This window comes from Myotis daubentonii, chromosome 10 (genome assembly GCF_963259705.1).
Source record: "Myotis daubentonii chromosome 10, mMyoDau2.1, whole genome shotgun sequence".
In the NCBI taxonomy this organism is placed as follows: domain Eukaryota; kingdom Metazoa; phylum Chordata; class Mammalia; order Chiroptera; family Vespertilionidae; genus Myotis; species Myotis daubentonii.
In genome coordinates, this window is record NC_081849.1 from 81,238,369 (window position 1) to 81,265,401 (window position 27,033).

Genomic DNA, 27,033 nt, shown 5'->3' on the forward strand with positions numbered 1-27,033 from the left:
TGGAGCCAGCCGTGAGCGTGCCAGCACCGTGAGCATGCCAGCATCAGGTCGGCATTTCCTCCACAGCAGAACGGTCCGCTTCAGTCACAAATTCCTTTGAGAAGGAGCAAGGCCCACGGAGAAGCCATTTGCTTAGGGGACTTTATCTTTCCTACTAGTTGGTCTGTTGACTTTCTACTAGTGTTGGCCACCAGGGCAGCTCAGAACGCCCGGTCCGGGGGGCTCACAGACCCCACCTGCTGTACCAACCTCAGCTATCTGGGTATGCTTCCAATGTACAATGCATAGGAGCAAGCTATGCGCCCTCCCATCAGTCCTCCGTTTCCAAGGGCAGACTTGGAAGGCCACACACAGTGTGCCACAGAGCTCAGAGAACCACCAAACGGCTTGCTCAGGACCCACATTAGTTCCCCCTCACTCCAGCCTTCAAGGACTGGCCATTCATTAAGATTCGGTGACTCACCTCTGTTACATCTGAGCAAACCTTGGACTCCTCAGGAATCTGTTGACATTGGGATTGAGGTAGAACCTTAGAGATTCTGGCACTTTAGCAACCTTAAGAAACTGATAGAGATGATTTCCAAATACGGATTCTCTCATAAATAACCCATCTTCTACTGACTATCTCCTGTCACTGTTATTCCAAACCGGACTCCTTAATAGAGGTGACCAAGACACCTACTTCCATCTGGGCACTTCTCAGACATTCTCTGTTTAACATTTTGTTTTAACGGTTGGTGTGCGGTACACACCAAATACACACCAAACCTAATAGCAATTTTTTAACTGGCCATTTTGTAACAGAATAGAAAAGACTCCCGCCCCCCAAATCATCAACAACTCATTCATTTAATCACAAATATGAATTAAAGGTTCATTCATGCTCCATGTTAGAAAGTGAGAAAATGGAGATGAAAAAGGCATGCCTTCTTTCGTGAGAAGATGCAGAAAAGTAAGGATTTCTAATTTTCACAGATTTGCCATCAACTACAATTATTGATATGTCTTCCGATACCTTTGACTTGTTCATTTGTTCCCTGCTATAGCCCAGTTCCTAGGGAGACGCTGGGTTTGTATCTGTTAAGTTAATGAACCAATGACACAAAGTCTGCCAACCAAGCCATCATGGGCCTCCAGTTTCTCATGTGTAAAATGAGTTAAAAGGATTAGGTTGGGTCCTACAGGGGTGCTCCAGAGAATAAGGGTTCTATAAAACATACCAGGTTTTACTGGAGAAAAAGGGAACCTGTGGTTAACTGAATTTGCAATTTTTACAGAAAAAAAAAAAAGATTTCTAACTATAGGCTTCTCAGCATTGAACTACTAATGTATAAAGAGAATTTCCCCAGAAAAGCCCTATGAGTTCCCCACTCCAATAAAACTTCAAAACCCTTCGCTAGCTCACGAAAGTCTCCAGGCAAGTCTCTGGGTCCAGGGTGCCAAGCCGGAGAGCCTTCTAAGCTCCCGATAAATATCTGCCCCCAGGCCTGGAAGCCTCCTACCAACAGGATCCCTCCTCCGGGCCATCCTCCAGAACAGCCGGGGCCTCCTCCCCTCCCCTTCAGCTCTGCCTCTTCCTGGCTCCGTGACCTTGGACACATTACTCACTCTCCCTAAACTCAGTTTTCTTACCCATAAAGTAAGTATATTAAGGGTAGTTAACCCAGGGAACTGTAGTTAACTGAGGATTAAAGGAGAGAACAATATAAATCACTCAGCATCACACAGTAAATTCATGGCCAAGGCTAGCTGTCCTTGTCACTCTTCACAAATGTCTCAAGGCCACCACTAAGCCGGCTCTGGCACCTCGGTGCGTAGCCACATCACAGGCAAAACGCAGGTTCTTCATTTCCCAGCCCCGTTATACGTAACCTTATTTCTCTAAGATTCGTTACCTTCGTCTCAGCCTAAGCAAGAAAACCTGCGAAATCACAGGTTTAATGTGCTTGGTATACTTTTTCTAAGATGCACTAAAATGAATAATTATTTATATATATTTTAAAAGCCAGCCTGGATACCTAACTCATTCTCACCACCACACGCCAGGAAACGTTAACTTAGGGCCTCCAAGATCCTTTTAATCAAACATTCTCTCTCTTCTCTCCTGAAAACATCACAAGTTCACCTTTGCAAATGCTGCCTGATGCCCCCAAGGAAGCATCGCAGTTCAGACCAGCAAAGGCACCCGTTCCAGAAGCGAGATTCACACCACGCGCCAGCCAGAAACCAGAGTTGGCCAAGGGCACGCTGGGCTGCTGCTTCCAAAGCAAGAATGGCATTGAGAATTCTCTCTCAAGTTCAGATACTTCCACTCTCTTTCTCTGCCAAGCAAATTAATGTGTGTCCTTATTTGGAACAAAACTGTTTGCCAAAATGGACAACTCTTCTGCAGTTCAATTTACAGGGGTAAAAAGATGACAATTCGAGGGTCAGCCACCTTGGCTGAGCGATGGGGAGACACATTTAAAGAGATGTTTTGGGTGTGGTGATTGTGGGGCAGGGGTGGAGGTGGAAGAGGACATAGAGGGGATAAAGAAATGATGATGGAAAAAATAAAATTTAGAAAAGTATGTTTTGGCCTAAGACTTTCATATTCTAAAACTAAAACTCACAAAAAGTACCTAACAGGCATGATGACACCCAGCCAAGAACAAGAACGCCTTGTCCCCCTACCCCCACCCCAGGGAAAGCTCATGTTAAGGAACTGAGTCCCTCAGGTGACATAGCCCCCAGCCACCTCACCGTGGGCTGGCAGGGACCGTTCCAATGTGCTGTCAGCAATAGCAGAGCCCCCGTGAGATGGCAAAAATAGCCACATAGAATGTGGTGACGAGTCATCAACAAAACACCAACGACAGACTATTGCGTCAGCATTTTGTGGACCCCAAACAGTCATCCCTTTCCGTGAAGCGAAACAAGCATGAGCGGTAGCCTATGAAATCTTTGCTCTCAGGTTTGTACTTTTAGCTGCAATTATTCTAGAGCCCTTTTCATAGCTGTCACTTACTCATCTCCAGGCTGCGGCAAATTACAGTCAGAGGAGAGGGCTGCTGACAGCTCACTCCTGAGAACGGCACTCTCATTCTGGCAGGGCCCGCGTCCCCCCCACACCCCCACGAATGGCAGGACAGTCCTGCTGAAAGGAGCGGGGAGGACAGCGCTGCCCAGCTCAGCGGCTCAGAGGCCGGGGCTCCCAGCTGCGTCCCACAGGCCACGGCAGATGCTCTCTCCTGCCAAACAGGGAGAGGAGCCCTTCTCCCCAGGGGACTCCCAAGGCATGTTTAACAGAAAGCAGGCATGTTCGGGGAGGAGCACGTGTGTGCGCGTGTGATGGAGGAGGCCTCGGTCAGTGATTTCATTTGAAAGGAATTAATATTCCAGGTATCATTCAGATCATAAACCTCGTCTTCCTAGGACACCATCCCAGGGAAAAGAACTGGGTCAAAGGCACAGTGCGGCCCATAAAAAAATAAACTATTTTTGAAGCTAAAATAGCACCTAATAAAAAAAAAAAAAAAGAAAACAATGAATGATCACTTTTGGCACCTGGAAAATGGTACAGCCTATCCCCAAGTATTAAAATTGTATGAATACAAAAATAACTCTTCAGAGGAGCTTTGGCAAGAGGCTCATGAATCCCATCCCGTTGCTCCTCGGTGGCCTAAATGGAACATTCGACTGCAGACGGGCACTGGGCAGAAGCAGGTACACCAGTGTATGTGCTTAGAGCCTGTCACAGCCTCGTTACCCAAACGACAATCGGGAACCAGAATCCGTGGTGACATTTCATTTTAGAGCACGAGGCCTTGTCCAAGCCTGTCTGCACCCTGAAGATCAGGCCAATGACACGAGGGGGCGCATGGGAAAGGCCCCAGGGAATCTGCTGCACCCTAATGCTTCCAAAAATGCAAAAATCCCACAGATGGAAGTAGAGAAATACACAAATTAGCCGCTGCTATGGAGAGGAGCTCTTTACTTTTTAATTTACATCCTGTGCTTATCCTCGAAGCGGAAGGAAGAGAGTGGTGTATGGAGCTTACACGCCTCTTAGGATGAAGTGTGACCCTTTCCCCAGGCCTCCTTCATCCTCATCCAGATGTGTTTAAACTTTTAAAATATATTTTTATTGATGTCAGAGAGGCAGGGAGAGGGAGAGAGAGAGAGAAATATCAATGATGAGAGAGAATCACTGGTTGGCTGCCTCCTGCACACCCTCCACTGGCGATCGAGCCCGCAACGCAGGCATGTGCCCTGAGTGGGAATCGAACCATGACCTTCTGATTCATAGGTCAACCCTCAACCACTGAGCCATGCCAGCCTGGCCAAATGTGTTTAAATTTAAGATGTAGCCTTGACAGCATGAGTAGCTCAATAATGATGCAAACAGAAGGTGTGGGAACATCATGATTTTGCCCACAAGTAGGTGATGAGAAATCTCGACCTGGTCCCTGGAGACCCTGCCTCAGTCACTGCCCCACCAAGGCAGCTGGGAGAGATGCCTCAGGGAGCGAGAGGGCTCTATATAAGCCTCTTCCAGGGTGGCCTGGTTGCCGGACAGACAGCAGAATCAAGGCAGCAATCACAAGGGTCGGATTCGCACACACCTATGACACTGGCTAGTTATGGTCTTTCCAGAACCAAAACTGATGGGAAGCCTACTGCACTCTTACCTGATCTGCAGAAGCAGAAAACTTCTGTGTCAAATGAACGAAAGTTGGACCTGAATCAAAAAAACGGAGTCACGACCCTTCCATCAATTCCCAGACTTGAACCAGTTTATGGAGCCAGACCCCCTTCAATGAAGGGCTTGAAGAAGGACCCTGGTAATTGCCAGAGTGTATGCTGTTGGCCTTGCTCCCCGCCTTCCCCAAAGGGTCCTGTGGCCTTTCAAAGGGGGACTGTCACTGGGGAAGAGGAACCAATCAGACCCTATGTGGGGACTACTAGACACCAGCTCCGAACGGACCCTAGTTCCAGGAGACCCCAAATATTACCCTTCGCTCACCACACAGAGTCGGTGCTTGTGCAGTTCAGGTGACGGGTGGTGTTCAGCTCAGATCCACCCAGTGGGTCCCCCATCCCGTCCTGAGGTTGTTTCCCCAGACCCAGAGTGCAGTTAAAATAGACTGACGCGGAAAGTGGCAGAACCCGCCCTGGGGAAAAGAGCAGCTACTTGGTTATTTTAATTGAGGGAGAAAGGGCAGTGGAAGGTCCGAGACTGTGGTTCCAAAGGCCTGAACAGGCTCACTCCCAGGGCGGACTCGGGCGCGTACAGTGGGGTTTGCTTTTTGGTTTAGGAGAAATGAGCTCAGCTCAGCACTTGAACGTCAGGGGAAATCGTTCCAACAGTGAAGAGCCAGGACACCTATCAAGTTTCAAGCGCGGGCCGAAACCCCTGAGAGCTGCTAGAAAAATAGTGTGCAATTATAGCCTTGAAACATAAATTATCAAGGCCACGGCGCTCCCAGAATGTAATGAATGAGATGTGGTAGCCGCCCTTGCGGTGCGGGTCCCAGCCTCCAGGATGTCTCGGATGCCTGGCTGCCACAGACACTGGCGGGGAGGAAGGGAGAAACACTGTCCAGATTTGCCGCTGGCTGAACCATGGACAAGGCACCGAGGGGAGAAGTTTCAGGATTTATGCCAAGAAATGGTTTCAACATCCTTCCATGTTAGGGTCTTCTAACGTCGCTGCCCCATCGGCTTTGGGAGACTGGGAGAGAATGGTAAGTACGTGCATGTGGAACAAATACTAAATATTTCTGCAGCCCTAGCCAGTTTTGCTCAGTGGTTAGAGTGTCGACCCAAGGGCCAAATTCGATTCCTGGTCAAGGGCACATGCCTCAGTTGCAGGTTCAATCCTTGGCCCCAGGTCAGGGAGTATGCAGGAGGCAACCAATTAATGTGTCTCTTTCACATCGAGGTTTCTCTCTATCTCTCTCTTCCCCTCCCTGCCACTTGTCTAAAAATCAATGGAAAAAATATCTTTGGATGAAAATTAACAACAACAACAAAATACAGAAAACTTTTGCAGATAGTGCTATTATGATGACATGCTGGTTTCCTCCCCCGGAAAGTGATTCCATCCAGGCCGATGTGGGCGCAGTGGAGCGACATGAGAGCATCACCATGGCCACTGCAGGAGGAGGGCACTGCACAGCCGGCGGTATTGGCCTGGCCACAGCTGAGACTGGTCTGGCCCACGCCTCAGTCCCAGGGACCTCGGGCAGCACCGTCCTCAGCAACTTGGAGCACAGTGAGAGTTCCACCCCTCAGTCACGTGTCCCTAGGCCTCACTCGGGGACGGAGGGACATTTTAAAGGACTGCAGCGGGAACAGGGTGCATGGATGTGTACCACAGGGCTGCCTTCTGCCCACATTAACTGAGAGCCTGTTGTGGGCTCCACATTGGGGATGTCTGCCCCCGGAATGCCAGTCCACCGGAGGAAAAACACGTGAAATGCAGTATAGGGCAGCACGTGGAACATCAGCACAGAGAGGCACCCGTGTGTCCAGGGAGGGGTCCCAGGAAATCACAGCAGGCTCCCAGGGGAGGTGACTGCTGAGCTGCGTCCTGTTGGGTGGGAAACATGGGTTCAGGGTACTTCACTCTCCTGTCTCGCCCATCAAATCGCCTAATGCAGTGGTTCTCAACCTGTGGGTCGCGACCCCTTTGGGGATCGAATCTTTCACAGGGGTCGCCTAAGACCATTGGAAAACACATATATAATTACATATTGTTTTGTGATTAACCACTATGCTTTCATTATGTTCAATTTGTAACAATGAAATTGGGGGTCACCACAACATGAGGAACTGTATTAAAGGGTCGCGGCATTAGGAAGGTTGAGAACCACTGGCCTAATGCCTTTTCTGTGACTTCTCGTCTGTTCCAACTTTGCCCACAATATTCCTTTCAACCTGATTTCACCTGAGCAGGAGTTCTGGGCTCTACTCTCCCTGGGGAGCAGCCGTGGGACCAGCACGCTCTCCCTCGCAGTCATTTTCTGTGTAGAACTTTAAAAGATATTGCGGTAACAGCAAATGGGTCTGTCTCCCTCGCGGCCCACTCTGCCTCCTGTCCCAGAGCACAGCAAGCAGTGCCTTGGCGGCCGGGCCTCCCCACCACCTCCCAGCCTCAGAACCGCCTTCAGGACTCACATCAAAGGACTCTCACTAACGGGGACAAAATGAAAAGTGAAATATCCTAAGCCACAGATCAGAGAAGGCAGCTGCATATGACAGGCTGAGGAAATAAATTAGGAGGACCTTGGAGGATTTAGCATCATTTCAAGGGCACTGGCAGAAAAGCCCTCCAGGATGGGGAGATGAGGTCCAAGTTCAACCGGGGCCACAGAGAGGTGCCGTCCTCCACTGGCTGCCAGAGTGTGGGTCACCTTGAGCTTTGTGATTCCTTTGTCTCCACAGCACTTTCTAGGAGGATGCTTTTCAGAGTGGAGTCCGGGCCACTTTGCATGAGAATCGCCGGAGAGACTTGCTAAAATGCGGTTTCTGGGTCCCCAGCGACTCTCTGGCATTTTGAAGTCTAAGAACCATAGCACTGGGTGCTTCATCATTCTTAAGCGCTTGCATGGCCCATGCTAACGCACTCGGCTCAGCCGCTCTTTAAAATCTGAAGGAGATAGTAGCGGCTAAATCGATCCTTTTGGAAACTTAAAGATTCTAAAAGTAGTAGGAGTGGAGGCACCTTGTGACCAATTTGAAATGATGTAAAATACACGCATCGGGGCCAGGAAGACCTTTGCAAAGCGAAGATCTGATCAAATCACTCCCTCGGGTAAAACATTTCAGTGGCCCCCGCTGCACTTTCCATAAAGGCCCAGACCCATGGCACCATGAGCCCTCCCGGTCCAATCCAGCCTGGAGGGCTTGCTGTCCTGGCCACTCTGGTGATTCCTTCAACATCCAAGTCTGCCCTTCCCATGACCTTCACCTACGCTAGTCACGGGCAGGGTCTCCTCCTTCCACAGTAAAATCCATTCTTTCTCTCTCTCCAAACCCTAACCTCCCTGAATAGACTAACTCCTGCCGTAGGCCCTCCCAGCATCTCTCCTTCCCCCACAGCCCTTGGCACAGTTCAAATGCCACACTGACTTGTGTGATCTTTTGATCGATACACAGTTCCTCCACCAGTGCCTAAGCAGCCCATGAAATGAGCAACAGGTCTATTTCATTCTCTAGGAAGGATACTGCTGTGTACCTATCACATGGCATGCCCCCAGCGCACCCAGCAGATGCTCAATGAATGCCGGTGGGTAAACACATGAAGGAGAGAGTATTCCATAAGCAAACACCAGAGGCACACAAAGACCACGGCAGCCATTAAGAATTTGAAATACATGCGCCCACTCCTAGAGGTCAGATCCATGCCTCTCCAGCACCCTGAAGACCATCGTTTATGAGTCTCCTTCCTCTGTGCATGATACGAGATACCTCCTCCTGCACTTCACACTTCATACTGCGATTTCCAGATTGTGAAAGAATCTCAACATTAAAACTGCTGTTCTACCACTTCTCTGGTCTTGCATCGATCTTGTTATGAAAAGTCACGCTAACGCCTGTTCATTACTGCAAGACGGGTGTTGAAATAAACTCTGCCTAGGGACTTCCATAATGATGACTTATGTTTGTTTACACCTTCATGTGTCTTATCGTTCCCCACCAAGTGCCGATTCTCAGACTATTTTATGGACATGGTCACAAGCTAGATTTTTAGTGGCATATTTGGAAAGATGTTCAATAGCCCTACACAAGTCAGCAATACTTACAACACCATGGCTACTGCTGTGGGACGCTATCTGGTGGGGATATAAGGGAACGCGCCATCCTGCCCTCCGCCCTCTGCCCCTCGCTGGCGGAGGCCCGGCTCAGGTCATGGCTGGTTTGCCACCCGACCCTGCTCTTTGACACGCTGCTGAGGCAAAGCTCTCTCAGCAAACTGTTCTCAGTCCTTCCCCAAGTAGCATGACCACTCAACGCCACCTGCCAAGGTGACAGACCCAACTGGGGCAATCATGAACTTGACAAAGTGAGGGGGGACTTGGCCGTAGGCAAGCAAGCCATCTGGTGTGCGGCAAAGGTGAGGGCTCCGTTTGGATGGATGTGACGGTGGGCAGCCGCCTCTCCAACATGTAAATGTCCTCGTCTGGAGAATGGGTCCAAGGTGAATGAATACATTTGAGCCCTAATGAAACTGATACCTGATTTGGTATGGATGTAACTCTCCAGCGATTTAACATAAAGCTGTATGTTACACTATACAGCCTTTGTATGGGTCTTTAAATGTTTATGTAACACTGGATCCTATGTAAAGTTACACACCAGTCCTGACACACAGTAAAGAGGCAGGACTACACAACGGACAAGCCAGCAGCCGAACCCCCCACATGTATCTCCTCCCTGCGGAGAAGAGAGAGTGACACACTGAGGATGGTGTGTCGTTTGTCAGGTACCAAACAGGAGCTGCATTTAGGGGCTGGGGAAGTGACTTCTCGGGACTCTGAGGAGGGAGCTGGGGGGAACCAGACCCCTTTCGCAGCACAAAGAGAGACGCTCTCTCTCACGCCCATGCTTGGTGGCAGCTTAGCGTCTGCATGGAGGCTTATTTTTCTGAGCCACTCCATAGAAGCCATTACCCACTGACAGGCCCATGAGCTACTGCTTAATGAGCTGGGAGCCCGTCAGCTGGTGGCTGCCTTCCTGCAGGAGCAGAAAATAGAAAAGGAGCCACCGGGACTCAGTAGCCAGAGAGAACGTGGAGGGTGGCCATAAAATGAAGTGCCCAACCTGGGATGCTTGGGAGGGTGAAACTTGGTACAATTAATATGCTGGGACTGTCACGGGCGTCATTAGCTAGTTAATATTTATAAAGGAAATTGCGCAAAGGGGAGGCCAGGCATCACGGGCATGGTCACCTGGGCAGCTTCACCAGGAAGCAGCAGCTTCGCTCCCCTGGGAACCACTGTCCCTTCCCTGCAGGTCACAGGGGAAGATGGGCGCGTGTGCAGCGAATTTGGGGTAACTTAGGGAAGGTGCTTGCCTGTCAGTCTAGCCTGGGGAATAATGGAGTGGCTAGGGAATGGACCCCAACGCAAGCCTGTGAAAATGTGGGAAGCTGGTTATTTTTTTAATATATTTTTATTCACTTCAGAGAGGGAGAGGGAGAGAGAGAAACATCAATGATGAGGGTGAATCATCGATTGGCTGCCTCCTGAATGCCCCCTCCTGGGGATCAAACCCACAACCCAGGCATGTGCCCTTGACTGGAATAGAACCTGGGACCCTTCAGTCCGCAGGCTGACGCTCTATCCACTGAGCCAAACCAGCTAGGGCTAAAATCAATTTTTTTAATGGCTGCTGAATGAATGAATGAATGAGCAAAGTATTGTAATGGGTGCTGTGAGCCCAGCAATATTTCAATTTGAAAATATTTATACACCTTTTAAATGTAAGCCACACATTTCTTTAAAATAAAAAAAAACCACTACAATTAATAAATAAAGTTTTATTGTGCCTTTCTCATGTAAATCCAGACAAATGTTTTCAAACTCTCAATGGATGAATGGACAGTAATTGCTGAAATAATTCTAACGAGTAGAAGTCACTTCCTGCAGGAAAGTCCATCTAAAGATGATGGAAACACAGTCACTCCTTGAGAAGCAGTTTTGGGTTAATGGGATTTGTGCTGACTTGCTGTAAAAGTGACAAGCACGGAGAACACAGGATTGAGAGGCTGAGACAATGGTTTCTTTGCTTCTACAGGCCTTTCATTCTTAGGAGCCCTGCACGGGTGTGTGTGGTGTGTGCACTTTCTCCCACACACACATCCATACACAGCACACACTATGAGGCCTATGAAAGCTTCGGTCCCATCCCCCGAACCTAAACGTTGAGAACTCGGCCACATCCCCCAGAGGGGCCCCCAGCTGGAATAAGGAGGGCGCGGGGTCCACTATACAAATTCCCTAAAGATGGTGGGCGGGGCAGGGCAGGGTGAGGGTGGTCAGAGGTCAAGTACAAACCAGCCTGGCCGAGTGCTATCGGAATTCACTCTTCACTCAGCCAAAAACATGCCATCTAACCAAAGGCCCTTCACCAGCCTCCTCCCAAACCACATGCCTTGTGAGGGCCAGGGCTGAGCCAGCTGTGGCTCTGCATTTGGGTTACAAAGCCTAAAATCAGGAGAAAAAATTATTTTGAAATGTATTGTGCTTCGAAATGAGGGGTAATGGTGTGTGGCAGCCTGGAAAATACAGCTCATCCAGCCCCGCTCAGCCACAGAGCCCAGAGCCAAACGCTGGCTCTCTGAACGCAATGCAAACTAAAACAGTCACAAAGGGAGGAAGGAAGGGCGGAGGGTGGCGGAGGGTGGCGACAGGGCTGGGGCTGGAGGCTGCTGCTGGGGACAGACCTAGTCCACAGCCAGCAATACGGCGCCACTGCTCAAGGCAGAGAGGCTGCTCTGCAGGCGACAGCAACAGCGGCCACACGTGCAGGTACCCAGAAGGGTGACGGATCACTGCCTGAGGGAGTAAATGTGGCAGAAATCCAAGGGGCAGAGGAGAAAGGGCTCCCCGTGCAATAGACCCTCCCAGCTTCTCCCGGACCTGCTGCGAGGTCCTGGTCACACTGAAGGGAACGTCACTATCCGTTACTAACCAGCCAGCCGAGGGGGCATTTCACAAGCACAGGAGCAGGCCTTCCGCCCCCTTTCATTCCCACGTTACGTTTCCTTAGCCTGCGACACAGGCCTCGATGAGCCAGGCTGGGCTTGGCCCCCTCCATCCCTCACACGCTGATCTTATTCCCATTATGCACAGGCTGTAGTTGCCGCGGGAGCCGGCGGACAGACTCCAAGGCCTCCAAGGAAACGGCGACATACAGTCACCAGGTACTCAGTCCTCTCCGGCCAGGGATGCCAGGAAGAAACACACGCGAAATGAGAACTTGAAACCAATCTGGGTGAGGAAGACAATGGCAATCCGGAGGGAAGAAAGCTGGAGAGGACATTTTGGAGGAAAGGAAGGGCCAGAAGGAGTGAGAACAGCACCTGTGACTAAGCCACGTTATCGCCTAAGCGGGGAGGGGAACGTCCGGCCGGGGGGCCGTGTAAGGCCGGGGAAATCATTGGGTCTGGCCCTGCCAAGGCATTAGGGGCGAGTTCATTAAATGTTTGACCAAGTTTAGCAGCTACTTTGTAAGTTGATAACTGTGTATGGCTCACATATAATGCTTAAGTATCCAAATGGCTCTCGACAGAAAAAAAGGTCCCCACCACTGGTCTAAGGAATGACCAGAAAACAGAGCCGGGGTCCTTGTAACTGTTGCCAAAAGTCTGCCTGTCTGATGGCACAGGAAGGTCTAACTGAGCAAGAAAATGAAGCGGTGGCTCTCACCTGGGAGGAGGGTGGCCCCTCCCCGCCCGACCCAGAGCAATGCCACGTGCAGGCATTTTTAGTTACCACAGCTGGTGCCACTCCAGGGCAGAGGCTAGCGATGCTAATGAACATGCTACAATGCACAGGGCGGCCCACACAGAGAATTATCCAGCCCCAAATGAAAAATGCGGAGGTTCAGATCGCCTGAAATAAAGGTCAACGTAACATGGGCAGCAGCCTGCCAGTAGAAAAGAACAGAATCCGTAGCCTCGGCACCTCCCGGGGGAAACTGCCCTACAGTCTCCGGCTCTCTGAGCTGGTGTTCACCCACAGGTCAGGAGAGGTAGCCCAAGCATGGCCAGCAGGAAAACACTCTCAGTGTATTCCCTCACGCCCATTGGTTCCTCCAAAATGGTCCCATATTTTTGCTTTCATTATGACTCATCCATAGAGAAAAACGTGTTGGCTAAGGAATATGTTTCTATTGTCCTTGGCAAATAACGTTCTCGTTTTTGGTTAATGAACTGCCTTCTAGCTCATACGCTTCATTATCATGAGCTTGGGTGATGGGCAAGTGGTCCCTGAGAGCAGGCTCCATTCTCAAGGCTCAGAAGGTCAATGTTAGGGTGAGATATCTAAAGGCAGGAGCCAGCTCTGAAAAACTGGGCCTCAGGATGGCGGCCACAGCCCTGGGTGCCATGGCAACCCCGGGCACATCCATCAGCACCCAGGGTACACCAGGAGTGCACTGCAGCTCAACCTGGGGGTCCTGGCCTCAGACCAGGGCAGCCCAGGAAAACAACAAGAGGAGCAAGTGACTAACACAGGCGTCGTGATCCACAGGACAGAAGTAGCAGGGAAAAGAGGCCGAGAGGCCGGGAAACCGGTGTCAGCTCAGATCTACTCTCCAAACACCCATGATATTTCATTCCTCCAAGCCACGCCTATAAAATTGGAAAGCAATGCTATACTGGCTACCTCCCATCATTTCCAAGCAGCATACCAGGGGGAGGGTGTCAGCTGTCGGCACAAGCAGAAAAATGTCCCATGGGTGCTGTGACCTCATGCCCACTGGGGCAGCGCTCAATCAGGCCTTCCCTGATCATGGTGCCCCAGACCCTACTCCTTATCCAGCAGGCACAACGCTCCCAACACGAGTGGTGGGTTTTCCAGCGCTTCCTACCGAGGACTTTGTTCCCCGCATTAACTACCGGAATGAAAACAGCCAAGACTGTAGTCTCGATTCCTAAAACCGAGGTTCGAATAATCATCTTGCTCAGGTTCTGGAAATCAGGGTTTGTGGGGGCCCAGAGCACTGACTGCAAATCCCTTCTATTGACAGCCGACTAATTTCTCTCCTCGGCACTCGCCGCTGGCGGCTGTGTGAGTTGTTTGGTGAGCTAGCACCCCTTCTCCCACACGGCTCCCACCAGACCCTTGGCTGTTCACCCACCTCAGGCCAGGGAGAAACCGCTCCAAGTGCCCCTGCACTTACTCCGCGAATGCTGGGAAAAGAGGGTGCTAAGCCTCAGGCTGACCTCCCGTGGCCCATGCCCGTGCTCTGCAGGTTTCTGTTCTGGCTGCTATCCGTGAGTTCTGATTGTTAGCGCTCAGGCCTCCTAAGCCACCCAGAAAACTGAGTGCTCCAACCAGCGTTGCCGCGTGTGTTCAGGCCGGTTCTGCTGGACCTAAAACGCCGTGCTAGGCACATCTACATGCTTCTGCAGGCCACACACGTCACCAGGGCCACACTCTGTCCCCAAGATGATTGGCCTGCAAAGTCCTCATGTTTGGGACAGTGCGAAAGTTCTGAGCCTCCTCCTTCTCTGGTTGGCCAGTCCCCAGCCCAGGTCAGCTGCAATGCTTCATCTAATTATGTGGCCGGGAGTGTGCCTCCAACCACCCCCCCCCCCCCAGCCCAAAGAGATGACTACTGTCTTTGCAATACTCTGAGAGTAATTAAAATCATGCGTAAGGGGTAATCCTAGGTGTAAAATAGGAGAGAAAAAGTTTAGCAAAGTTCCAAAGACCTCAAAAGCTTTAAATTAAAAGTTGGACAGGAAAGAAGATATGCAGTCTTTATACTCTAACTGCAGCCAGAGAGTTATCACGAATGAATGTCCTGCTTCTCCGCGTCTCCGAAGTGAAAATCAGGCCTAGCACTCCGCCGAGTTCTGGAAACAGAAGCGTTTCAAAGTGAAGTCCACGGCTGTTGCATTTACGGCATCTGATTCAACATTTGGAAATAACCTCTCTTCGGGAGATAAAGCCAACAGCTTTTTGTAAGGGGAGGGGACAGCGAAGCACTTCTTAACACATTTCGTACCGCTCAGGAGTTTTCTCGTGTTTCGCGCTCCATCTGTTAAGGACCGCTCACGAGTGTTCTCGTTTTTCACGCCCATGGAAAAAGGGGCGAATCTAGATACTTACGTAAATTTTGTTTGGTCCCTCTTCATAGAGGAAAATGTTTTACGCAGCACCATACGTTAAAAAAGTACTAGGAACTTTAACTGTTTAATTGTTTGTTTTTGTAAATAAAAATGTTATAATTATTGAAAAACAACACCTAAAGTGCATTATGATGATTTTAATAATGTGCAGTTTGCGCAAAAACGTGCGGTCCCTGGCGTATGTCTTAGAGATGTCTATGCGGTAAGCAATGTGCTAAAGTACAGCACTATGACCACTTTCATCAGAATCTCTTGCAAACTGGTTCAAAAGGTAGATTCCTAGGGCCTTCAGAATTATAAACACAGATTTTTTTTTTTACCATGACTCACACCTATTCTATATATATAAAAGCCTAATATGCGAATTGCCCCCTCGGGAGTTCGATCCAGAGACTGGGAGTTCGATCGTTTGCTCTGATGTGAGCTGACCACCAGGGGGCAGCGTGGAACAAAGGAAGGCCCCGGCCAGTAGCTGGCTGGTGGGGAAGGGAGGCCCCAGCCAGGCCTAGGGACCCTTCCCGTGCACGAATATTGTGCATCGGGCCTCTAGTTAAGCAGTAACACTTGACACTAAGATCCAATGTCTGTTTTCTGAAACACTCCATTTTCCACTGTAGTTTCTCCTCTGTTGTGTGTCAAACGGCTGGTCTGGACCTAATCAATGGAAATTGAGATCCATGCCTGGGCTGCGACCCTCACTTCAGGCACGCTGGACTGGCTGACTAGGAGACAGAACTCCTTGCGTAATGAGGGCGAACACTCGAGGCTTTGTGGTGCACAGTAACTCCCCACCTTCCCAACTTCAACAGAATGAATGTCTTCCAAGCCAAACTATCCATTCGGATGGTTTCCGGCATGAAACCGCGGTTGCAGGCTTCAGTGAGAAGCCTGAAGGGTACCTACTGTCTGAGATCCGGACAGGGAGAGCCCTCCATGGGAACGACTGCCTCCAGATTTTCTGGGTGCAGGAAGGTGCTAACCTAAGCAAGTGAGCATACACTTGAGCTCCCTGGCACACCCCCAGCCACTTCCTCTCTGCAAAGGGCTTCAAAACACTTCTCCACCTCTCCCCACCCATTACACCAAACACCCACAGGGGGTAAATTACTTTGAAACACTTAAGTATTGTCCTAGCTCAACACTGTAATTTAATAAACGCTTACGATTTAGCAGTGCCATAGAAGCCCCTCATCTGTTTTCTCTTTCATTTTTCTTCTGGGCATTTCTCTCTTCCCCCCTGCATCTGCCACCCAGCTTCTCCTTTCTCCCTCCCTCTCCTTCCTCTCTCTCCTTTTTCTCTCACCTTCTCTCCTCCTCTGCCCCCACTTCCACCTGCTGGGAGAGCAGGGTGGGACACAGTACATGTCTGCTTCTTCCTAGGGGAGTATTTCTTTGGCTAAAGCAACACCCACTTTGAAAAGACTGTCTCCGAAGAGAGGGATGAACACCAGATCTGGAGTGGTTGTATGTTTTTGATGATCTGTACCTGTTTACCACTCTCCCGAGGAACCACTCAGTTCCTTTCTTTGGGCTGGAATTCTCAGGGAGGGACCTACTCAAGGCAGAAAGGGGTCTGCAGGAAGAACAGCTGGGCACAGGAGAGAGCACAGGGAAGAAAGAACAAGTCTGCCACCTGGGCTTCTTACTTGCCGCTGATGCTGGCATATTCCCCTGGTGAGCATCGCCCATAACAGGCATCTCTGAGTCAGTCAACAAATATTTATTGAGCACCTACTGTGCTGGGAGTCAGTCTACTAGACTCTGGACCTGTAAACCAGACAAGGCCCCTGCCCTCATGGAACTTCCATCTACTGGGGGAGACACCCAATAATCAAATAAACAAGTCAATGTATAATTAAGTAGTAAAGGGGGAAACTGGGTAACTTAAGAGAACCAGGGAGTGGCGAGTTGTGATGTTATCTGAGGTATTCAGGGAAGGCCTCCTGTATGCTGACAACTGGGAAGAGACCCGAAGGAAGCAAGGCAGGCAGGAGCCATCTGGACATGTAGGGAAAAGTTCCTCGTGCAAGAGGAACCACATGTGCAAAGGCCCTGGGGAGAGAACGGGGTGATAAAGAAGAAGGTGAGGCAGAGTGGCTGCAGTTAAGAAGGGCAGAGAGATGAGAGCTGGGAAGGGGATGTTGGATATGGCCATCAATAGGCCCACCCACCCTGTAGCCCAGTGACTGCCCCCGGTCCTCAGTGCCTTTCACCAGACCCAGTTCCTGGCTGGTCTCCCAGCCTGCCCCGCCCTGACACCTACCAAGCATCTTCCCTGGTCCCCTTCCATCCTGGCATCATCCCCCATGCAGAGTTCCAATACTCCAGGTCATTCCCTCACAATTTCCCAAGAAGACAACCAGTACATCTAGTTTTTAAATATTCTTTGAGTGTCCGGCCAGTGTGGCTCAATGGATGAGCATCGACCTATGAACCAGGAGGTCATTATTGGATTCAGATTAGGGCACATGCCCAGTTGCAGGCTCATGTCCAGTAGGGGGCGTGTAGGAGGCAGCCAATCAATGATTACCTCTCATCATTGATGTTTCTATCTCCCTTTCCTTTCTGAAATCAATAAAAACATTTTTTTAATGCTTTGACTAAGGCAGAAACCCATGTCTTAGGTTCTCTAAAATCTAAAATATAATGCATTAGGTCTGCATCATTCATGGTGAGCAGTGTGAGGAGTCCCATGGTCAGGGCACAGGACATCATAGAATATGTTCCCTGAGTGAGTCTCAGGAGCTGTCCAGAGGCCCCCAGAGCCAGGTCACCACTGGGGGCCAAGCCCTGCAGCATTAGGTCAACCTAGGTCCTAGCACCAACCACCCCTGTCAACTTCAAAAGACCCCCTTGGGGGAGAGGGTCACTCAGCGGAGACTCCCTGGGCTCCGGAGCCCCTTGCAGTCCCATGGTCACACTCACACAGGCGCGTGCAGACACACACACACACACACACACACACACACACACACACACACTCACTCACGGCCCTCGGCGCGCGCCCGGGAACACGCGCGCCCCCGGGCAGGCTGACTTTTGTATTTCCTCTTCCTCAAAGCTACTCCTGCGATCCCCGCCAACCCTCTGCTCCGATTTTAGGGTCCCCAGAGCTCGCTGCCCCCTTTTCTGAAGGCGCGCCCCATGCGCCCCCTCTCGGATGCTGGTTTCACCCATTCAACCCCCCCCCCACACACACACACACACACACCATCTTTCTGGGTCCCAGCGGGGACTTCGGCAAGTCCCGGGAGGCGGGTATTTAGTGTCCCCTGGGCTCCCAGCTGCCCTGACCACCCCCTCCCGCTCCTGGGGGCCCTCCATCCCTCGGCCCACCACCACCCTCTCCCAGGAGCGCTCTCGCTGGGGGATTCCCTCCCATCTGCCAGCTCCCGAGAAAACCTGGGAGTCTGAGCCGCCAGTTCCTTCTCAGGCGCAGCTTCTCAGGTCTCCAAGCCCCCATCCCCATTACCCACCCCCCCACCCCCCCCCCACCCCGCGCTGTTCCCAATCCCCCAGCACCAGCAGCTCAATCCTCCCGCAGCCCCCTCCAGCCGGCCTTGGCCAAATGTCTCTACGGGTTCCCAGCCCGGGGCCCTGCGCTCCATGGGTGTGTGTGTGTGGGGGGGGGGGTGTTCCCTCTGCTCCCACTCCCCCTGCCCCCCTAGTGCCCAGACTTCCCCAACTGCTGAGCGCCCGCACGCCTGCAGCCTTCACCCCGCAGCGCCCACGGCCACCCCCCTCCCCCAAGCCTCAGTACCCCCAGGGAGGAAACAAAAGTGTCTCCGTGGCGACCAGAGTCCCCCGGAGCTGGCCGCCTCCTCCCTGTCCCAGCCCCAGCTCGCTCCCTGGCCGCGCTGAGGTCAGCGAGTGGGGGCGCGGCGCCAGCCCTGGAAACTTTACGAACCTGCCCGGGGTCGCAGGACAGCAGCTGCGGAGGTGAAGGTTCCCTGCAAACAGAGGTCTGGTGACGCGGGACCATGGGAGGGTGGCCGGAGGCTCGGTGGCCCTGCTCGGCTGCGGTGTGGGTGGTCCGCCTCTATCCCGTGCCCATCCTCGCCCGCCCGCCCGCCCGCGCTCGCCGGAGAGCACACGCACTTACACTGCTGCGCCGGCGGCCGCTGCTTCACTTCCTCTTCCTTCCTCCTGCTGGCCAGGGACACAGTGTGCATCTGCAAGGCGGCCACACCAGCCCCGAACTCTCCTCCGCGCTGACGCTGCCAGCGGCCGGCCGCCCGGCACCTGCGCCTGGGTGCGCGTGGCCGGTGCTTTCGCCCCTGCCTGCTGGCGCCTGCCCCCTGCACTTCACCGGGCTGGTTGGGGGGAGGGGTGCACCCACACTTTTTGAAGTCCCCCTACTTAAAATTAAATGTCAAACACCGTGCAAGCCTCAGATCTGCTATAAATAACGTGTGTGCCGAGCATGACTTCTCGGATGAGCTCACACGCGGCCTTTCGCAGGCACTCATTAACTCCCTCACCCTCCTAGCGCCACCTCCAGGAGGCCCGCAGCGCGTGGCACCTTTTACGTGCCCTCCTTTCTGGCAGCTGGTTTGGAATTTTGAGGGGAAACTAAGGTGGGTTGCTTTAAAGCTACCTTAAGAGGCTGGTGTGTTTGTGTTGACGCTTGGCTTCTGGCTGGGGGCAGCGAGGCAAAAATAACCTCAGAACAAGGCGTCTACTGTCTCCTTACCCTGACGCTGACCTACACGTCTATGGACTACAAGCTTTATTTCTGATTAATGAAGCCAGGGACTCCCTAGTTTTGCATAAGTTTGCATCAAGCAAGATGTTCTGCCCCCAATTTGGTATTTAAGAGTACATTTTTAATTCATGCAACCTACTTCAGTCATTGTCTAAGCAGAAATCAAACACATTAACTGCCAGCCTAGCTGCCAGGAGGAAAAGGACGCTTGTTGGAAGGTTGCAGGAGAAACATCTGTCCTCTTCAAATTCAGAAATATCTCCCTGGGCTCCACCAGAAAATGCAAAGGCAGGTGCAAGCACTCCCTTCGAACTGCCAAAGGGGGTATCTGGGGACAGAGAGGCACCAGAGTCCAAGGTGGAAGGCACAGCTCCTCTTTAAGTTTCACACCCCCTCCACCCACCCCCACCCTGCACCCCGCAGGAGGCTGAAACCATAACCCTGTGCTGGCTGTTCTTTAGCAGCAGGAGCTCCAAGCAGCTGCTCACCACCTGAATGTGCTAGTCCTGCCTGAGACGTTCATTTAGTGGGAAACAGACAGGAGACTAGTGTGAAAACCAGCACGTAAAAGGGTGCTAATAATTTTAGTGTTGGTTACATCATTTTAACAAATGTTAATAGTTTTTAGTATATATTTTTAATTGATTTCAGAAAGGAAGGGAGAGGGAGAGGGAGAGAGGGAGAGAGAGAGAGGGAGAGAGAGGGAGAGAGAGGGAGAGAGGGAGAGAGAGAGAGGGAGAGAGAGAGAGGGAGAAATATTAATGATGAGAGAGAATCATTGATCAACTGCCTCCTGCACGCCCACATTAGGAATGGAGTCCGAAACCCGGGCATGTGCCCTGACCTGGAATCAAACTGTGACCTCCTGGTTCATAGGTCCACACTCAACCACTGAGCCCCGCCGGGTAGGCATCAAATGATAATAGTTTACAGTGAATTGGGTTAATGTGTTGGGTTAAGATATACATTTATACAGTATATATAATATATACACACATATATGTGTATACATACATATATATATATAGAGAGAGAGAGAAACTTAAAGTAATTTCACTGGTTTCTTTTTATATTTTTATATATACTGTAAAAGTAAGATTACACAGATGGCTTTCATTAGCAGCTCACATTGTTTTTCTAATGAACAGCCCTGAGTGACCCCTTATTATGTATGTAACCTTGGGAGAATGTACTAGTAGCAGGAATACTTGGGTCCAGATCATTATAAGCCAATAACTAAAAGCAGGATGATTCCAGGAAAGTAATTTAACGTCTCTATTTTCTCATCTATAAAAGACTAATGATAGAATAACAACAGTCAACAGGGCAACTATCAAGTGAGGTCATTTAACAAGCGGTTGGTCAAAGGACTGTTCACGGATGCTGCGAGGCGCTCGGAGTGCTAAGAATGCATTTGGTCCACAACTTTCTCGCTGACATACAGAGACCTTAACTTCAGTGCGGACATCGGCGCCCAGTAAACACTCGCTGTTAAAATGGTCCCAAGAGCAGATGGGGAACTCTGTGTCCCGCCTTGCACAGCAGTGAGACGAGCCCACCCCCGTAACCTTTGCTCCCAGTTCTGCCCTCGGCCGCCAAATCCCTTCCTCCAAGAGATGACCCCTCAGAGGTTTGGAGACGGCGTCCCATCCCACCCGAAGCTCTCTTCGGCGGAGCAAACGCTCTCACTCACTCTAACCTATCTTCGTGGGATGTGGTTTCAAACCTCTCTCATCTTAGCCTCCTTCCCCTCGAAAGACACCTGCCTCTGGCCTTTCAAAAATTTTAGTTGTCATATCAACACTAATAAAAGAGAAAAATGGTAATTGGTGTACGACGATACCCTTTTCATTGGCTAATCAGGGCTATATGCAAATTAACTGCCAACTAAGATTGGCAGTTAACTGTCAACAAGATGGCGGTTAATTTGCATATTAGGCACAATGCAGGGAGGTGAAAGGGAAAGCAGGAAGAAGCCCCCTGCCACTGACGGTGATCGGAAACCCAGGGGGGAGCTAAGAGCTGGGGGGCAGGGCAAAGGCGGCCCTGGGGCCGCCTTTGCCCTGCCCCCCAGCCATGATTGGAGAATCAGGTGCCTTTTCTGCCCTGGCCAGTGATAGCAGGAAGTACGGGTGGAGCCAGCGATGGGAGCTGGGCACGGTCGAAGCTGGCAGTCCCAGGAGCTAGGGGCCCCTTGCCTGGGCCTAAAGCGAAGCCCACGATCGCGGGGCCGCTGCAGCTGTGGGTCCCCGCTGGCCGGGCCGGACGCCTCAGCCAGAGGCATCCTGCAGGGGCAGGGGCGGAGCCCGCGCGATTGCGGCGCCCCCGCTGCCACTGCAGGTCCCCGCTGCCCGGGCCGGACGCCTAGGCCAGAGGCGTCAGGCCTGGGCAAGGGGCCAATCCTGCGATTGGAGGGTGATGGGGGTCAACGCCTGAGGGCTCCCAGTATGTGAGAGGGGGCAGACTGGGCTGAGGGACACCCCCCCCCCACACACACACACACCCAGTGCACGAATTTCGTGCACCGGGCCCCTAGTAAATTAATAAACACAATCAGTTAGCCTAAGCTCTTGCCAATTTTTGAAAGTAATTAATACAGCCTAAGCTTTTATCAGTTATTTTTCAAATCCATCTTACTGTTGATCCCGGTGTAAGGGCAACACTTAAGATGCTTTGCTGTGTTCCTGTGAGGCCATATCCGTGCCGATGGGGTTGGTCTTTGGGACTAAAGGCCCTGGTCCATCTTCTCCAAGTCTCTGGATTTGATTCAAGCACCCAGTATCTCCCATATCTGCAGATTAGGTAAAGGCACGAGGGTCTTGGATGACCCCCACTATGGGGCTCCTCTGCCCTGTACATTAACTGTTCAATGCCAAGCCTTACTTTTCTGCTGTATTCATCAACACATCTTAGAGGTGTCGGATGCCTTAGAGAAATCCACCTTCACCCTGGGCTCCACTGGGCGTCTGCAGTGGGCACAGTCGGGTGGTGGTGTCATGGGTAAGGGCTCCCACTCTGGACTCGATGGTTGGCTATAAATCCCAGCATTGCCCTTTACCAGCTGTATTACCCTATGCAAATGGCAACACCTGAGACGGAAACTACATCTTCCTAGGAGGACTGAGTGAGGATTAAATGAGTTCATACATGCCAAGTTCTTAGGACGGGGCATGGCCTAGGAAAGCAGTTGATAAATGTTAGCTTAGCTATTGGGATCTACACCAGTCTAAACAACTGGTCATGGTAACAGAGTCCCCAAAAGGGAGAGCAACAGCCCCTCCTTTTCCATGTAGGAATTTGTAGCCATAGGGGAGGAAGATCACTGCTCTAGTTCTATTTCAGCTCCTGGACAGAGCTGGAGCCACTCAATCTCTAGGCCACACTGTGGTAGAGAGGGGCCATGGAGGGGAGGGCGTTAGAATCCCAGGGCAGCCCCTCACTGGCAGGTGCAGAAGCCCTCGGGCGGGGCTTAGCCTCACCCACAGCTCAGGTGAGAGGGAAGGGGCACGCCATCTCAGTCTCAGGATGGGCAGGAGGAAAGGAAGCCAGGAGGGAGAGCGGGCTGGACAACAAAGCTCACTGAAGCCTCAAGTCTAAACTGATTTGCTGCTAGACTACACTTAGGAGATAGCTCTGCATGGTTGCAGATGGACAGGTGTTTGGGGGAATTTCCCGGATCTTCATTCTTCGATCCCATGTATCCCAAACATTTATCCTTCCTTACATGCATGGAATCCAAGATAGGAGGGTGAGTGGAACCCCAACCTGCAAAAACAGCCTGTTATTTTTTAATCAATGATGGCTTATGTTGATCAACTTTTTTCTAAGTGTTCACAACTATTTATTCCTAATTCATTTTAAAGCAACAACCACCACCACTAATTGGACTCCAGACGGGCCTGGCACATTTACTAATGTATTCAGTCATTTGCTTCAGAATTCTGCCCCCGTCAGCCTCAATTTCCTTGATCTATTGCTTGAGGATTCTATTCTCTTTTCCTGTCTTAGAATCAGGCTCCTGTTGGCTTGACTCCAGACTTCAAACAGCTCTGGGGACAGAGAGAGTGGCCTCAGCTTCAGGAAGCTGCTGCACCAGAGATAACAAGGTCCGGGCCGCCGGCAGACAAGCAGGAGACAAGGAGGTTTACTGTGCAGGGGCACCCGTTCTGTCAATCACTCATTAACTCGAGGTGCACTTGCTGTCTTCAGTGTGAGCTGCGGTGAGAGGGAGGCTGCAATGGGGAGCTTGAGAATCACGGGCGCCCCCTCCTGGCTTCTGTCTTCTAGTTGGGAAGACAGACTTGAAGCTAGTAACACCAGGAAGGGGCAGAACCCTGTAGGGCAGGGATGGAACATCACTATCAGCCTCCTGGGGGCTTCTGAGTTGAGAACTGAAGGGAGAGTATGTGTTAGCCAGGACAAAGAGGGGAAAGAAAGTGGGTTGCATAATAGGGGAGGGTCTGAGGCAAAAGAGAGAGAGAAGAGAAAAAGCAGTTTGAAGGAAGAAATCGCAGTGTAGAAGGAAATTTAAAAAGTCAACTTGGCTACCGTGTGAAGATATCCACACTGACTCTCAGAGCAGAGGGAAGAAGCCCGCATCTGGCAGGCCTGAGAGTCACAGCACAGAGCTGGGTGCACGGAGGGTCACGGGAAGGCACTCACACCCTTTTGTCTTGTTTTGCTTTGTCTTGTTTTCCAAGTGAAATATTTTAAGCAAGAGATTGTCATGGTCAGTTTTGTGTTTTTTTTTAAAGCTTCATCCTACTAAGTGAAGAGTGAATTAAAAGCGAGACAAAAAATGCACGAGAAGAACAAAGAGAGTTATGCAGGAGGCCCAAGCTGGAGATGATGGTCACGCGCTAATCAAGGAACCGGGGGAACTGGGGAGACTGAAGCATTATGGAGGGAGAGGCCTGCAGAACCCACAGTTGTCCATCCCAGTTGGGGAGGCTCCCAAACAAGCAATCGGCCTTCACCTTGCTGCCTTGGCCCAACCAAACACTGAACTCGATTGGCATCCAGGTTAGCCTTGTGTCCACTCTTACTTAGCTTGATCATTTCTGTGAGACCATGACTCTGGGTTCATCTCCAGCAGGTCCCCACTTCATAGTCATTATACTGCTGTTCAGTGGTGGAGGGCATACACCCCATAATGGAAACTTTACTCTCTGCACAGTCCCCTTCTGGTCTAGCCATCCCACCCCACTTAAAAAAAAATCTCTCCAGGACTGCCACGTCCCCTCTTCACACCCTATTTGGAATTTTTTTTTTTTTTGGGGGGGGGGGCAGGGCTGGGTGCAGTGAACTTTATGATGGTGCACAACAAAGTAGGGCTCCCTACGCCCTCCCCTTCTCCAGGGGTCTGGGATGGAAACGGTGGTCAGGAGATTCTCAGTGTGTCGGGGGATCGATCTGGGCAGGGACTCCCCAGCAGCTGAGGGCCCTCTTCCTCTCGCTGGGGCTGGTGGTCCAGGGGCTCTTGCTCCTCGGAGGCCATGTGGACCATAAGGTGCACCACCCTGTTGCTGTAGCCGAATTCATTGTCAGACCAGGAAATGAGCTTGACAAAGTGGTCACTGAGGGCAATGCATCAAAGGTGGATGAGTGGGTGTCACTGTTAAAGTCGCAGGAGACAACCTGGTCCTCAGTACAGCCCAGGATGCCCTTGAAGGGGCCCTCTGATGCCTGCTTCACTCCCTTCTTGATATCATCATATTTGGCAGCTTTCTCCAGGTGACAGGTGAGATCCACAACCGACACATTGGGGGTGGGGACACGGAAGGCCATGCCAGTGAGCTTCCCTTCAGCTCAGGGATGGCCTTGGCAGCGCCAGTAGAAGCAGGGATGATATTCTGGGCAGCCCCTCGGCCATCACGCCACAGCTTCCCAGAGGGGCCACCCAGGGTCTTCTGGGTGGCAGTGATGCATGGACTGTGGTCCTGAGTCCCTCCACGATGCCTAAGTTGTCATGGATGACCTTGACCAGGGGGGCCAAGCAGTGGGTGGTGCAGGAGGCATTGCTGACAATCTTGAGGGAGTTGTCATACGTGTCATGGTGCACACCCATCACAAACATGGGGGCAGCCGCAGAAGGGGCGGAGATGATGACCCGCTTGGCTCCACCCTTCAAGTGAGCCCCAGCCTTCTCCATGGGAGTGAAGACACCGGTGGACTCCACAACATTCTCAGCACCAGCTTCATCCCATTTGATGTTGGCGGGATCTTGCTCCTGGAAGATGGAGATGGACTTCCCATTGAGGACAAGCTTCCCGTGCTCAGCCTTGACTGTGCCTTTGAACTTGCCATGAGTAGAATCATACTGGAACATGTACACCATGTGGTTGAAGTCAATGAAGGGGTCACTGATGGCAACAATATCCTCCACTTTGCCAGAGTTAAAAGCAGCCCTGGTGACCAGGCGCCCAATGCGGCCAAATCCGTTCACTCTGACCTTCCCCATCGTGTCTCAGGGTTGTGGCTGCGGGCACAGCGCAGGAGGAGAGGCTGTCTGATGAACAGGAGGAGCAGAGAGCCTCCTGTTTGGAATTTAGTTTGGCAGGACATTTATCAAGACTTTTCAGTGTTTACCACTCATGGCCCAAAGACCAATGGCCAAAGAAGTAACGTTGGTAAATAACTCACGGAATCCCTACAATAGTACAGTAAACACTGACAGGAGAATTAGCCCACAAATCTCATCAGAATTTGCCAGGAGCCGGTCCATCCTTGCTGTTTCAAGGGACCTGGCATATATGGCATACGGTTCTTAATATGTTTGCTCACCTTCTTGGCGCTGTGTTTTAACCAAGGTCACCTCTCCGAGAAAGGTTGAATCCCCAGGTAGGGATTTTCCCCTGAAGTTAGGGAGGGAATAAAACCCCTCAACTAAGTGCCAGGCGGGTAATTAATCCCTTTAACTATGAACAATCATGCTTAAACTACATAATCTTTTCTCCCTGGAATGGAGATAAGAAACACCCTAACCTTTGTAATAGAGATTGATAGGATTGAATCAACTGGTATAAATACAGTTGTAACAAGACAGAAACAGACAGAACTCAGAACACAGAACTGACAACACAGGGCTTGGAAGACAGGACCAAGAGAGACAGAGCCTAGGCACAGAACCTACACAGAACGTTCTCTAGAGACAGAAGAACTTCGCTGGCGAGAGCATGCCGGAGGATCCTGGACCGGGACTGGCCTCGGAGCCTCGAGGCGGAGCCTGGCGAGAGAGCATGGCAGGGGATCCTGGACTGAACCTGACTGCGGAGATTGGCAGGAGAGCCTGACTAGAACCTAGTGACTGAACCTGACTGGAGAACCTGAGCAGAACCTCTCTGGAGATCGAGACCAGAACTTGGCTGGAGATCCGGGCTAGAGATCCTGGCTGGGCTGCTGATCAACTGAACGCTGTCTCCGTGTCCTTCCTTCTTCGCCGACTCCGTCCACGCCTTTGGGGACCCCTGGACCAGCTGGG

The 27,033-nt window shown here is 51.4% G+C and overlaps 1 protein-coding gene and 1 pseudogene across 3 annotated transcripts in view; both read right to left on the reverse strand.

Annotated features, from left to right (window-relative positions):
* ELMO1 (engulfment and cell motility 1) overlaps positions 1-19,253 on the reverse strand; it is a 391,973-nt gene extending 372,720 nt beyond the window's left edge. For 2 of the 3 annotated variants that reach the window (XM_059655865.1, XM_059655862.1), the window contains exon 1: positions 18,756-18,943. The gene's annotated coding sequence lies outside the window, so the exon portion shown is untranslated. The other variant, XM_059655863.1, reaches the window with a different exon arrangement.
* Positions 19,254-24,933: 5,680 nt separating this feature from the next.
* LOC132242557 (glyceraldehyde-3-phosphate dehydrogenase-like) lies at positions 24,934-26,181 on the reverse strand (annotated as a pseudogene).
* Positions 26,182-27,033: the final 852 nt, after the last annotated feature.